This window comes from Leptonychotes weddellii, chromosome 4 (assembly GCF_054177405.1).
Source record: "Leptonychotes weddellii isolate Sample4059 chromosome 4, ASM5417740v2, whole genome shotgun sequence".
Taxonomy (NCBI): Eukaryota; Metazoa; Chordata; class Mammalia; order Carnivora; family Phocidae; genus Leptonychotes; species Leptonychotes weddellii.
This window is the reverse complement of record NC_138372.1, coordinates 12,124,970-12,139,103: the sequence shown is the minus strand read 5'-3', so window position 1 is coordinate 12,139,103 and position 14,134 is coordinate 12,124,970. Positions and strand designations below refer to the sequence as shown.

Genomic DNA, 14,134 nt, shown 5'->3' with positions numbered 1-14,134 from the left:
GCTTCCCCGTGGAGCCTTTGAGGGAAGGTTCCTGGTAACTGTAGACGAATGTCCTGTCCAAGGGAGCTGAGATGCCTGCCCCAGAGCCTTCAGGGTCTGCGCCTCCCCCATGCCTCCTCTTCAAAGATAAAATGCTAGTAATAAAGTCATGTTGAACTGGCCTGTACCTTTAATTGGTGCTTTGGCAAAGGACAGATTCCCTGCTAAGCATTAAAAGCCTTTAAAATTCTCTTTATTGAACTACCTCTGAGAGCCCAGGCTGGATCCCAGGGACTGGCAGGATCCAGCCTGGAAGTTGGCTGGTCAGGACCATGGAGAGACGAAGGGGGCCCTTGCACCTGCTAAGAGGCTCCTATACTCTCTAAATTTGATCCAGTGCAAACGACAGGAGCCTATCTAAGGACATCCGGGTGCCAGAAAATACTGCAGCCCTTTAGACAACTAGGGAAAGTTTGGGTTTGCTGTGGCGCCTCTGATCTCAGACATGGTGGGAAGGATGCTCAGTTGCATCTTACTGCAAGGCTCAGTGGACCCCATATAGTGGATAAAGATGCCAGGAAAGTCTGTCTACTTCTCGGGGAAAGGGGAAGCATTCATTGTGGCAGAGTGGGCTCCTAAACCTGTCCTGATCCTGGAGGAGCTTTGGCAAAATGACTCTGCACAGGGTCGTGGGTGTGAGGGGTAAGGACAGAAGGAGGCTTCACCGTTGTTCCCAGTAATTATACCCACCTGTCTCCTAGGTGCCAAGCTCTGAGCATAGGCCTTTTCACCTACACTATCTTATCAGTCCTAGTGACAACCCCATGAGGCCAGTGTCATTAGCCCCCTTTTCTAATAAGGGTAAGTAGCCAACTGAAGATGTCATGGTGAGGAGGTGGCAGAGGGCAGATTAGAACCCGTGGTCTTTCTCCCACCCCATATATTGTTTCTCAGGAGCACGGGGACAGGGAGGAGAGCAGCAACAGGCCAGGGTGAGCAAGCCCCAGCCCCACCCCTTCTACCTCCTGCACTCAGGTCTCACGCCCCCAGCTCTGGGACTTGCTGAGGAAGGAGAAATCCAGACATCACTTGATCGCATAGAGAGACATGAGGGGGTGTGCAGACCTGCACCCTGGCTCTGGCCCCTGGCCTCCGCTTAGCTAGTGACCTCCTCCACAGCTGGGGCAAGTCCACAGCTTCCTCTGGGCATCTCTTTCCACCTGAGAAACACAGCAGGTGGACTTGGACAACTCTAAGAGCCATGCCAAGGCTAAGGTTCCAGGGTCTTATGATCATGTCTTTTTTTTTTTTTTAAGGTTTATTTATTTGAGAGAGAGTGAGCACACATGAGCACGTGCACATGTAGGGGGAGGGGCAGAGGGAGAGAATCTCAAGCAGACTGCTCACTGAGCAGGGAGCCTGACATGGGATTTGATCCCATGACCCATGAGCTCATGACTTGAGCCAAAACCAAGAGTCAGAGGCTTAACCAACAGAGTCACCCAGGTGCCCCACAGGATCATGTCTTTTAAAGCATTGGTCAGAGAGTACCTCAACCTATTAACCTCTGGGGTCAGAGAAAAGGACACTTAGGGGAATTTGAGTCCATCCTGAGAAGGAACATTTCAATGTTTTCGTTGTAAGGGATTATAATAAGAGTGATCGTCTAGTGGGGGCCTACCGGTCGAGCATAGTACCGGCTGTTTTATCAATGATACATCGTCCACTTCTCTGCATCCCCATCACCACCACTCACATCCAGGCCACCACCTTTCCTCCTCTGGGAGGCTGTGAGAGCCTCCTAACCCTTCTCTCTCCTGGCTCCTGTCCTTAGCAAAGATAGTGCAGGACGATCACCAACTCTCATAGTGCTGTCCTCTTCCTGCACAGCCAGGAAAGCTACATTTCCCAGCCCACCACCCCCCGCCACCCCATGCAGCTGCAGCCATGTGACTGGGTGCTGGCCAAAGGAATACGAGCAGAAATGACCTAAGCCACTTCCAGACTGGCCCCCAAGAGCAATCACATGACTCTCTTGCTTCTGTGCCCCCTTTTGGTGGTAAAGTGCATGATGAGAGGGTAGAACCGCAATATGAAATGAGCCTGGATCCCTGAGTCACCTCATGGAGGAAAGCTGCCCTGGAGAGGCACAACCCACATCCAACTTTCTGTGAACAAGAAACCTTTGCTGCATCAAGCTACAGAGCCCGGGAGGTGATTTGGCTAATGCAGCACGACCAAGGCTGTCCTGACCCATACACTCTCTTATAGTCCAGTTTCTGCACAACAGCCAGAGAATTCTTTTCAAAACATAAATTTGGATCCTTTTCAAAGCATGTTGCTCTCCACTGGACACTCTACACTCAGGTCCACATTCTACTATGAAGAAAATCTACAAAGTCCTGGAAGCAACCTGAGTGTCCATCTATAAACAAATAAAGAAGAGAAATGTGGTATGTGTGTGTGTACACACACACACACACACACAGTGGAATATTACTCAGCCATAGAAAAGAGTGAGATCTTGCCGTTTGTGACAACACGGATGGACCTAGGAGGTATAATGCTAAGTGAGACGAGTCAGACTGAGAAAGACAAATACTGCATGATTTCACTTATGTGTGGAATCTAAAAAAATAAAACAAATGGGTAAAGAAAACAAAACAGAAACAGACTCAAAACAGAGAACAAACAGGTGGTTATCAGAAGAGAAGGGTGTGGGGGGGTTGGGTGAAAGAGGTGAAGGGGATTAAGAGGTACAAACTTCCAGTTATAAAATAAATCTCTAGAGATGAAAAGTGCAGCATAGGGAATAGAGTCAATAATACTGTAATCACTTTGTGAGGTGGCAAAAGTAACTACACTCACATGGTGAGCATCATGTAATGTATATAAATGTCGAATCACTATGTTATATACCTGAAACTAACATAACTGTACATCGACTATACTTCAACGAAAAACTCTTTTTTAAATCTACAAAGCCTTACATGAGGTATCACTGCCTCCTCTCTGACTTCTGTTCTCTCTTCCCTTCACCTTCGTATTCCAGGCTCATGTCTGATCTCCGGATGGGGCACCCATGCTCCTCCCCTCTGTAGGTGTCCTCTCTGCATCTCCTGGATCTTTGCATGGCTCCTTGTCCTTCAAGCTTCAGTGTTACTCCCTAAAAGACACCTTTTCAGACTAGCAAATCTAAGAAGCCCCAGTTACTTTCTTTCACATCATCCTAAATTAACTATACCACAGTTTTCACTGTCTGATATTTTCTTGCTAATTGATTAATTAATGGTCTGTCTCCCCACCCCAGTCCTACTGGAGCAGGGATATCGTTTCTCTTATTCACCATTATATTCCAGTACCTAGCAGAGTTCCTGGCACATGGTAGACACTCTGTGTTTGTGGACTGGGAACATTAACTTTTACAGCTCTGTGAGGTGGGAGTTACTATCCCCAAGTAGCACAGAAGGAAACTGAGGCCCAGAGAGGCTGAAACCAGTATATGGCAGAGCTCAGATTTCAACCCGGCTCTAACTCTGTGGACATCCTCTTTTTACTCCATAATTTTTGATTCTTTCAAAGGTATTTTAACTACACAGAGTTTATGTCCCAACACGAAGAGGGGCATCTACTCTGTCTTTAGTAATTTCCCTTAATTAAATCCTTGCCCTCATGAGTTCTTGGTCTGATGGGAGACACATGGTCCTTTTCTCCTGAAGGCACACACAGTTTGAGGCTGAAGCCGGAATCCCAGCACCTGAGGGAATCACAAGAGCATTTACAAAGCAACATGTAGGGGCTTGCCAATGGACAGAGCACCTGCCGATTTATAGGGCCTCTCCAAGGTCTCCCCCGTACAGAATGAACTAGAGAGAGAGAAAGAGAGAGAACAGGAGAAGGAGAGACGGAGGGAATCAGAAAGACAGAGTGACAGAGAGAGAGACAGAGACAGAGGGGCAGAGAGAGACAGAGACAGAGAGGCAGAGAGTGACAGAGACAGAGAGAGATGGAGATAGAGACAGAGACAGAGACAAAGAGAGATGGAAACAGAGAGAGGCAGAGACAGACAGAGAGAGAGAGACAGAGTGACAGAGAGAGACAGAAATGGAGATAGAGACAGAGACAGAGACAGAGATGGAAACAGAGAGAGACAGAGACAGAGAGAGAGAGACCGAGACACAGACAGAGACAGAGAGTGCCGTGAGCCCTGGGCTGTCCACACCTTCCCCCCAGCGAGGGCAGACAGACTGTCGTGGAGGAGCCTGCAGGGCTTCATGTGCGGCCGAGGCCTCCCTGGCCCAGCGGTGAGTGTGTGGACACAGCGAAGGCGGTCGGAAGCCAAGGCCTGGGCTGCAGGTTCTGAGCATCGTGGGCCCTCGCACCAGCAGGCTTCTGGCGCATCACCAGCTGCCCCCACCCCTCCTCTGGGCGCAACGGTGGGGAAGGCAAGGCAAAATCTAGGCTGAGGACAGACGGTGGCAGGGTTTAGTTTTTAAGGCCAGAACTTCTTTTGCCACGTGGCTCCTGGCCCGTTCCCTGGTGTCAGCAAGACAGATTCAGGGGAGACAGGGGCCTGGGTTTTGGAGTGGCCATCCAGCTGTGTCGGCCAAGCCCTCTGAGCTGGGAGAGGCTGACCCTGACACCCACATGCGGCTGGCCCTGCCTGGACCCCCTTTCTATCCCCCCATTGTCTCCACCTGGTGAATTGGTGGAGGTGCCCACGCCCCCAGTTCACCTCAGCCGTCACCTCCTCTCTGAGACCTCTTCACGTCCCCCCACGCAGCCGCTTTCTTCCCTGGCTGGACATCCAGCAAGCCTGGGGCCATTAATCCACCCCCTGCACTCCCCACCACCTCCCCTGCCCCCCAGCCAATGCCCTAACTCAGGGTGACATCACTGCTCCCCTGGATTGCTGCAGCAGCCTCTGACTGACCTGGGGCCCTCACCTGCCCTGGGCTCCCCAGCCTCCCCCGGTCCTTGCTTGCTGACCGCACAGTGGCCAGCAACCAGATAGGACTGTGCACCTCCTCTGTGTCCAAGGGGGTGCCCTTTTGCCCTTAGGGTTCAGTTTAAGCATCTTAAGTCAATGAACATGTGGTCTAGGCCCCACCACCCCCTCCAGCTGCGTTCTGCTCTTGGCCTTTCCCAGGTTGGCTCCAACCAGATGGCCCACTTTAATTTTCGGGGTGCTCCACTCCCTCATCGTCAGAGGCCTGCACAAGCTCTTGCAGAAGTTTTCTTCATTCTTCAAACCCTAGCTTCTATTTCCCTTCCTCCGGAAGCCAACCCTGACCACTCAAGTCTGGGTTGGGGGGTCAAGCTATGTACCTATCATTTGACAAGCCATTCCAGTCCACGCCCTCTGCATCTCCCAACAGGGTGGAAGGTCCTTGGGAGCAGAGAGAACCTGTCTGCCTTGTCCGGGGTTGTATTTTCTTAGCATCTAGCATAGGGCCTGGTACCCTGCAGGTGCCCAGAAATATTGGCTAAGTAAGTGAGTGACTTGGGGTTGTTGGATAGTGGGTGATTTTTACCCGGAGCGCCTTGCATGGGGAAACTCACCATGTGGCATCATTGGACCTTGTCTTATCAACACCTGTGTCCTAGGCAAAAGCTAACATCCTAAATGAATCCTCAAGGCCCCAAGGAGGAGGCTGTCTGTCTGCTTTGGGAGCATTTTCTCAGGCCTCTACCCTCTGACCTTCTAGAAAGCCACAACAACAAGCTGCCCTGTTCTAATGGAAATTCCCAGCATCGCTTTTCTATCAAGGCAATCTATAAATCACACTGCAGAACTCCACCAGCACTGCAGAAATCAGCCGCTGACCGTCTGCCAAAGCCCCCCATGTTGTGCAAAGTTGTGAGCTGTACAGAAGGGTTTAGTCCAGCAGCTTGCAATGAGTTGCAGTGTCTCCCTCAAAGTCAAGTTAGCCAGCATGGGCAGGGCCCCCGGTGTGTGCACAGCCTCATATGGGGAGCACTGAAGGGACCGAGGGAGGGGGGAAGCGCCGGCTCAGCTTGCCGGAACCCAGTCATCCCAGCAAGCTGGCTGCCTCCCTTTTGGGCGGGTGTTACGTGGGCATCTCTCTCCCGGGCAGGGGAGCAATCCTCCATGCGGCGCGGATGCTTCTACTCCTGGGCTTTTCCATTTGAGTGTTTACTTCTCTTGGCTCCTGACTCCATCTGTCTGGGCAGGCGGAATGTGGGGAGGACCTAACATTTGAAGTACTTAGGAGTGCAGACGCTGAAGCCAAACCGCCAGGGGCCGAATCCCACTTCTGTCACTTACCAGCTGCATGGTCTTGAGCAAGTTTTTGCTCCTGAGCCATAGTCCTCTCTTCTACAAAGCGGGACAAGGACAGCGCCTAGCCCCAGTGTTGCTATGGGAATTAAATGAGCCAATATGTGCGAGGTGCTTAACGTCTGGCCTATAGTCAGTGGCCTATAGTAAATATTACCTTCTTTTATTACTGCTATTGATACTATTTGCCAGACTTTCCAGCAAACACTTGCCGGCACCATATCATTTTATCCCCCACAATGCCCCATGGGGTCTATTCTTTCCCTCATTTTCCAGGAGGGGCCAATGACCTGCCAGCAGCTACGCAGGCTGCTTCCCTGCTGACCGATCGCGGGCTGGAGCTCGGGGGCAGCGCGGGGAACTCCCTCCCTCCTCCCTGTCATCTCCTGGTGCCCACCTCCGCCAAGTACTCTGGATGCTCGCCCTCAGGAGACGTTGCCCTCGTTCGCTGCCACCACCCAAGATGACAAAGACAAGCGGTGGGGCCCGGGTGGGGTTTGGGTGGGGAGGAAGAGGACACGCCTGCTGCCCCAAGCTGGGGCACAGGCTGGAGCACCGGTCTGGTCTCCGGAAGCCTGACACAGCCGGCTCCATCCTGGGGTCATCGAGGCCAGCAGCCCCTGTGAAGTGGAAGATTCACACCCACTGAATATCTCAAGGGAACAAGAAAAAGACTAGCGTGGGGCTCCAGAGTCAGAAGGACTTGGATTCGAATCACAGCCCTGCAATTCTTGGGGACTCATGTCACAAATCTGAGCCTCAGTTTCCCTATCTCTACAATGGAGCTGCTCTCAGCTCCTGCTTCGGGTGGTACATGGACAGCTCTCAGCTTCGTGCCTGGCATGGCGTGAATAATCAAGGAGCAGCTTCCAAACCCAGCCTCAGCAGCTGACAGATTTGCTAGAATCTTCTGAGAGCCCGGGATTGGGGGGCTGCCTGGGACCCCTGGAGGCTCTCAAGCCTGTGGCTTGTGTGGGCAGGACAGCTCTTTGGTGCCACATGCAACACAGGCCGCCACAAACCCACACAGGGGTTTGGTGTGAATTAATAAAAGTGTCGGAAGCATGGGGCTCGCTGATTAGAGCACATGCCGAGTCGGCGCCATGGCCTTCTCAGGTGGGCAGTGGGTAGGGCCCAAGTCCAGGGCTTCCACAGCAATGCCCGGGGGGATGAGACTACAGAGGGGGGAGTCTGGAGGCCAGGGCCAGGGCGCCCACAAGGATGATGAAGTTGTCCATGGAGGCAAAGCGAGAATACAAGGTACATGCCCCTAAGGGTGTGAGGGAAGGGGGCTGTCTGTGCAAGATGAGATGGGCTAATTAGCTAAAAAGCAAGACCAAGATGACAGCCAGCAGGACGTGTGAGTCCTGGGGCAGCAAGAGGTGAGCTGGGCAGGCAGAGCAGCCTGCTGGGGACCGAGATGCTAACGGTCTCTCAGGGACACTCATTCGGGGAGGAGCAGAGCATCATCCACAGGCTTGGCGGGGGTTGGGGGGTGAGCCTGGAGCGAAGGCCCGCAGCAGCTCCAACTCACGCCCCTCACAGCTGAGATGCTGCTTGAAGGGAAAAAGCAGAACAGCGACATTTGCACCTTTTTATTCCAAGCAAGTCCCAGATGCAAGGGGAAGAAGAGGGACAGTGAGCTGGTCTGTTCAAGGTCAGGTTTTAGTGTAAGGGCATCTATCTTCACTTTCTCTTTGAGAAATGACCAGAGCGTTTCAGAGGTTTGAAACTGCCCCTTGGGGTCAAGGTTTATTACTCCTCCCCCTCTAAAGGAGAGAGTCATCTGTCAGGAGGCAGCCTGGCCTAAGGGTTAATGGGGTTTGAATCCTGATCAGAACTGAAGGGGCTTTGGGACCTGGAGGGATTCAGTCCCTTCCTCGGGTCTCTGTTCTTAACATGTCAGCGGAGAAGGTACCTCACTGACCACCTCTTCCTGCCAAAAAGTGACAAGAGGTACCGAGTCATGGAGGAGACAGAGACTAGCTCAGTGCTTGGCACAGGGTAGAGGTATGCAACACATAGCTGTTCACGGATAAATGCAATATATCTGAAAAATACATGAAAGAAAGAAATAAAAATGTCAGGTGGGGAGATTAAATGCTTGGACAATACAAGGAAAGCCACCAAACGCTTATTAAAGAGAATAAATGCATTCATCTAATTTGTAGGATGTAAGATAAAGCCACAAAAAAATCAATTGCATTGCATTCTTACATCCCAGAAGCCCACAGAAAATCCAATGAGAAAGATTCCATTTATAATAATAAAAAATAAATACTTGAGAGTTCTTTTAATTTGGGACACAAGATATTTGTTTAAAGAAATTATAAAAACCCAAGGAGGCTCAATATTAGAAAAACCATCAACATAATTCATTACATTAGTAAATTAAAGGAGAAAAACCATATGATTACTTCAATAGATTCTTAAGAAGCATTTAATTAATTTTTCTTTATAAAAACTCTAGGTAAAATTGGAATAGAAGTGAACTTCCTTTATACAACACAAATAGTATTTATCAGAAACCAGCAGCAAATACCATAGGCAGTGTTAAATGCAATCCGATGAAAAACAGAAATAAGACAACAAAACATTTTACAAGCATTCTGGAGGTTTTAGACACTAGAATAAGTCAACAAATTATAATACGTTCAATAAGTAATAACACCAATATTTCTGCAGTGCTAGATGCTATCCTAAGTTTATTCGGGGAGGTGAGAAAACTAGACGCAGAGAGATTCAGTAACTTGCCCAAAGTCACACAGCTTCTCCGTGGCAAAGCTATAGAGTTTGAATCCAAGTGATCTGGTCCCAGGATATGTGCTTTTATACGTTATGAGCTAGTATCTCTCGTGTGTTAGAAAAGTTAGCGCTATTTGCAGATGATGTAATTGCATAGCTTAAAAAAAAAATCCAGAAGATTCAAGTTTTTTAAAAGCCTATTAGAACTGACAGGTCAGGGGCGCCTGGGTGGCTCAGTCGGTTAAGCGTCTGCCTTCGGCTCAGTTCATGATCCCAGGTCCTGGGATCGAGCCCCGCATCGGGCTCCCCGCTCAGAGGGAAGCCTGCTTCTCCCTCTGCCTGACACTTACCCTGCTTGTGCTCTCTCTCTCTGTCAAATAAATAAATAAAATATTAAAAAAAAAAAAAAAAGAACTGACAGGTCAGTAAGATGTCTGCATAAAAGACAAACACGCCAAGGTCACCAGTTTCCTTTATTAAACCAGGACAGAACCTCTAGAGCAGCGCCCAGCACCCCGATTGGGACATGGTGGGTTCCTGATAACTATTTGCTGAAAGATGAGTCGACCGGGAGTAAGCCATTGTTTGGAAAGGGCAAACTAGGTCGGTGATGCAGCTGGATTTCTCTGAGGGATCCACGGAAGGACTTCCCTCCAGCCTCCAGCTGGTTCCCCTCCAGCACAGGCTCTCAGATGCAGAGGAGGTCTCCCCAGGGTCCTTGCAACACCCCCTTCAAACCAGCCATCCCTCCCTGTCCCATCTCAGCCCGACAGCTGGGTGAGATCACGGCACGTTATCCCTGCTGGAAAAGGAGAGGGAGGTGAAGTTCAAGTCAGCACTCTCTTAATCCAGCAGGCTGGGCACCCTCCCTTTCTCTGACCAATGCGCAGAGTGTTCTAGGGCTGTTGGCAATGCATGGGGCGCTGTCCTCGAATCTGTCCCATAGCCTGTGTTCACACAGAACCAGAGGGCCATCATGAAAGCTAACATAGGAAAAGTACTGCCCACACGCCAAATTGGCAATGGTGTGATTTATCCCCCAAGCCAGGATAATTTTGAGACTGAAAGAGAGACATTCTTAACAATTACCCTCAGATAACAAGCACCGTCTGGACGGTTCCAGGCAAACTGGGCTGCATGGCTACTCTCACCGCCCTTCCGTTGTACAAACACTGGTATGGAGGCTGAGAGGTGACAGAGGGAGAGGCGCAGCCTGGGACTGACCTCAGATCTCTCTGCCTCCAGCTTCCCCGTGCTCAGTGGCTTCTTCACCTCCGGTCCACATACTCCTAGGGGCACAGGCTGCTTTTCTTTGAGACACTACCAGACACAAGCTCTCACGTATCAGGAATTGAGTCAGGTCAGCTTGGACTCAGAAGCGGTGGACTTTTGGGGGTGCTTACAGAACACTCACAAGGCTGGGGTGGTGGAAGGCCAAAGAGGGGAGGAGGTCAGAAGGGGCAGGGCCAGAGCCATGCCTTGGGAGTTTTATTCTAAAGCTACAGAATGACTTGACCTGGTTCTGTCTCCAAAAGGGCACTCTGGCCGCTGTGTGGACATTGGATTGTGGGGCGGGGGCAGGGTGGAATCAGACTGGAAGCAGGCAATGTGATAGAGGCTTGGCGAGAGAGGGGTGGCCAGGACATGGGAAGAAGCAAGTGGATTCAGGGCGTGTTTTTGAAGAACAAAATGGAGGGGCTATAGGATGGGGTGGGGGAAGGGAAAAGGAAGGGAGGAGAAAGCAGAGAGCCCTAGGTGGTTGGCCTATGTAACCGGGTGGATGAGGATACCATTTACTGAGATGGGGAAGAATGGAAAGGAACGGCTTTGGAGGAGAAATCCAGAATTTTCCTTTGGCCATGTCAAGTCTGAGATGCTTTTCAGATATCTTTGGGGGGTGTCTAGAGAGTTGGAAAATTGGCTATTGTTGCTTTCTTGCTTAAAACTCTTCACATGCCCCCTGTGGCTACAATCCAAGCTCCACTAGACGGGACCCCAGTTGTGGCACGTCCTGCTTGAGTCCCTGACTGTCATCAGCCTCCTCCCCCTGCCCCAGCCTCCCCATCCTTCACCAGCACCTGATGCGATGCCAGCGGGCCAGTCCTCGGGGCCTTTGCACCTGCTCTTCCTCTCTTCGCCATACCTTCTGTCCCCTCCTCCTTCCAGAACAGCTCCAGCCCAGGGCGGGGGCATCTCGTGTGTGCCTCTGTGCCATCCTGTCTCTCCCAGCAGAGGGTGGGCCAGGGACTGCACCCGCACAGGGGTCCGAGGGGAGTCAGTTCCTTACAAGAAGGAATGGCCTGGAAACCTCAGTCAGTCCGAGCCCACGGATTCAGACAGGCTCCACGTCTCTCTGTCCCCCAGCGGAATTTGATATTCATAGAGTAAACAGGGTCAAAGGGGAATGTTTCGGCCACTTCAGGAAATAAGCAGCTTTCCAACACCCTCAATTACTTTGGAAACACCTGCTCACATATAATTAATGTGCCAATTAAAGTGGTTATTATCACCATTAAAGCAGGTCCCCCAAGAACCACTACTTGACAACACTTGTTTACACTCATTTGCATTCCTCCACCACTTGCAAAATAATAATAATGATAATGATAATAATAATAATTTCATTTCTCGAAGAAGAGTCTCCAATTCAGACTTCCCGCTACTCCAGGCTGCCTGTTTCCCTCACAAACAGGGTTTCTGAGGGCTAAGCGCCACGATTCGAAGAAGACCCTCCCGTGGACGGGACCACCAAACTCTCTCCCACATTCACCAAAGGAACCTGGGCAGCCGCCCTGCGTGAGCGGAGAGCCCGGGGGATGGGCGCAGGTCCTGTCCCCTCTACCTGTCTGCTCTGCGCGCTGCTGCATCATCTCTGCAGGGGGACGCTGTTCTCCTTGGGGTCCTCCTTCCAGGGTGACGGTCCCTGCGTGGCTCTGCAGACAGGCCCCGGGTGTGTCCTGAGGAGGACAGCCCCAAGCAGCCCGACCCCGACTGCTCCCACTCACTCCGCTCACCTGGCCGGCCCTCTCCCCAAGCGGGAGGCTCGGAGCTTCCCCAAGGGGGACCCAGACAACCCCGTCAGCTCTGTGGACCAGCCCGGGCGCTATAGGGGAAGGCAGACGGGCTGGTGGACAAACCCACTCCACCCTACTGTCCTCGAGGCTGGGGGCCAGTTACCTAACCTCTCGGATCCTCGGTGTCCTCAGCTCTAAAGTGGACAATGGTACCAGCATCCAGTGATTTCTGCGAGAATTCAGTGAGGTGACCGAGAGAGGCCTGACACACCTTGCCCCGTGCCAGAGCGACGGCATTAATGATGATGATTATGGGGAAGAGACAGGCTCCCCAGGCCATGGGGGCTCAGCCCCTCTGAGAGCCCAGCACTGGGGCTGCCTGTCACTGGGGGGGAAATCCCTCCCGCCCCCCAGGACGGCATTTATGGCCTTCGGTGGCGCCCCCCCCAAAAGCGTCACTCTGGAGTCAGGCAGCTGGGTTCAAAGTGTGACCGGCCACTCTCCTGTAGCACAACGGCTCCTCACCTCAGGATCCCAGGCTTCGAAATGGGAACGATGGTGTTCGGGGAGCAGGGCCCATTCTCCCTCCCCTGCAGGCCGCCTTCTTCCGCCCCCAAGGCTCTTGGAGTTTCATTCCGGAGTCTCATTCCCGGGGCACGGGGAAACCAGCCTGGAGAGGAGGCAGGGGCCACAGCTTCCGGCGACAGCAGTGATCCCGGTTTCCATCGTGAGAATGATGCGGATGCTGCCCTGATGTGTTGCAGGCAGGGTGACATGGACAGAGGGGGGCTGGACGTGACCTTTGGCTGCGGAGTGGTCTTCTGGATCTGGTCTTCCCCTCTTCCCAGCTCCCAGGCATCTGCTGCTTCAGCCGCTTGGAAGGCTCTGGTGAGGGTGGGGCACCTACATGCGTGTGACTCTCAGGACATCCGCAATCCACCCCTCTCGTGGGAATCTAGAACTTTCCGGGAACCTGGTGTCCCACACTTGATGTGTGGCCTCGCCAAGCTGGGTGGATGCTCCGTTCCCTGCCTTGTCACGATGTCATTGCTGGGAAGCTGGCCTTGATACAGCATAAAAGTCCACAGCTGGAATGGACAGTGTCATCCTGCCCTGTGCTCACTTGGGCCAGGAAGCCAGAAATCCTTTCTTTTGCATTTTTGACCCATGGCTATTCTAACATTTGCTTAGAGACTTCTAAGGCTGGGGGATCTCTTCAGTCCCCAAGACACCCCATCCCTTGTTGACAAGCTCTAATTGTGAGAATCTTTGTTATCTCATCAGCTAAAAGGTTTTACTTCTGTGTCCCTCAGAACCACATAAGCCATTCATTCATTCATTCACTCACTCACGAATTCATTCATTCTCCAGGTATATGCTTGGCCACAGAGACAAACAGGATACCTGGTCCTTACCAACAAGGGTTACATTAAGGGAGAAAGACATTCCATGATTATAATTAATCGCCCCCTTGTGAGCTCTCAGCTAGCAAACACCGAGCCTTTTTTGGGGCAGTTACCACAATTTCAAAGCACTTCTTTGATAATCTTCCACGTAATACCCATTTCCCTGCTTAACTGCAAGCGCTGTACAAACAAGGCCGGGCTGTTATGTTGTTCTTACTCAGTGCTCTGTTCCCAGGGCTTGGCACATAGTGGGTGCTCGAGAAACACCTGTCTCAGAAATGAACATGTGAGTCCAGGATGTCGGGTCAGGAGGCAGAATTCCGAGTATTTTGAGAGTGTTCTGAGAATCTAACTCAGCGTGGTGGTTGAACGGGGAAGAAGCTGGAAGGGGAAAATGGATGGGGGAAGGGGAGGTCTCTGGGAATGACCTTGTAGCTGACCTTGGCGAGCAAGTGGGAGTTTGCCAGCTGGAGCATATAGAGGATGATGCGGTGCGTGCATCAGCACGTTCCAGAAACTGCAAATAAGCCATAAGATAGGAGTGGTGGGTCCATTTGGGAACATGGTAGGAAGCATTGCTACAGAAATCAGTTGACGGAGCTTGAATCACGAAGGACCCAGTACATGCTTGAATCACAAAGGACCTTGAACACGGTCCTTAAGGTGATGGAAGCTCTTGTGAAGGGTGG

General features: G+C 51.6%; 1 protein-coding gene across 1 annotated transcript in view; it reads right to left on the bottom strand.

Moving 5' to 3' along the window:
- The window catches only part of IGSF21 (immunoglobin superfamily member 21), a 228,595-nt gene that overhangs the window by 103,181 nt on the left and 111,280 nt on the right, over positions 1-14,134 (bottom strand). The window lies entirely within an intron of this gene.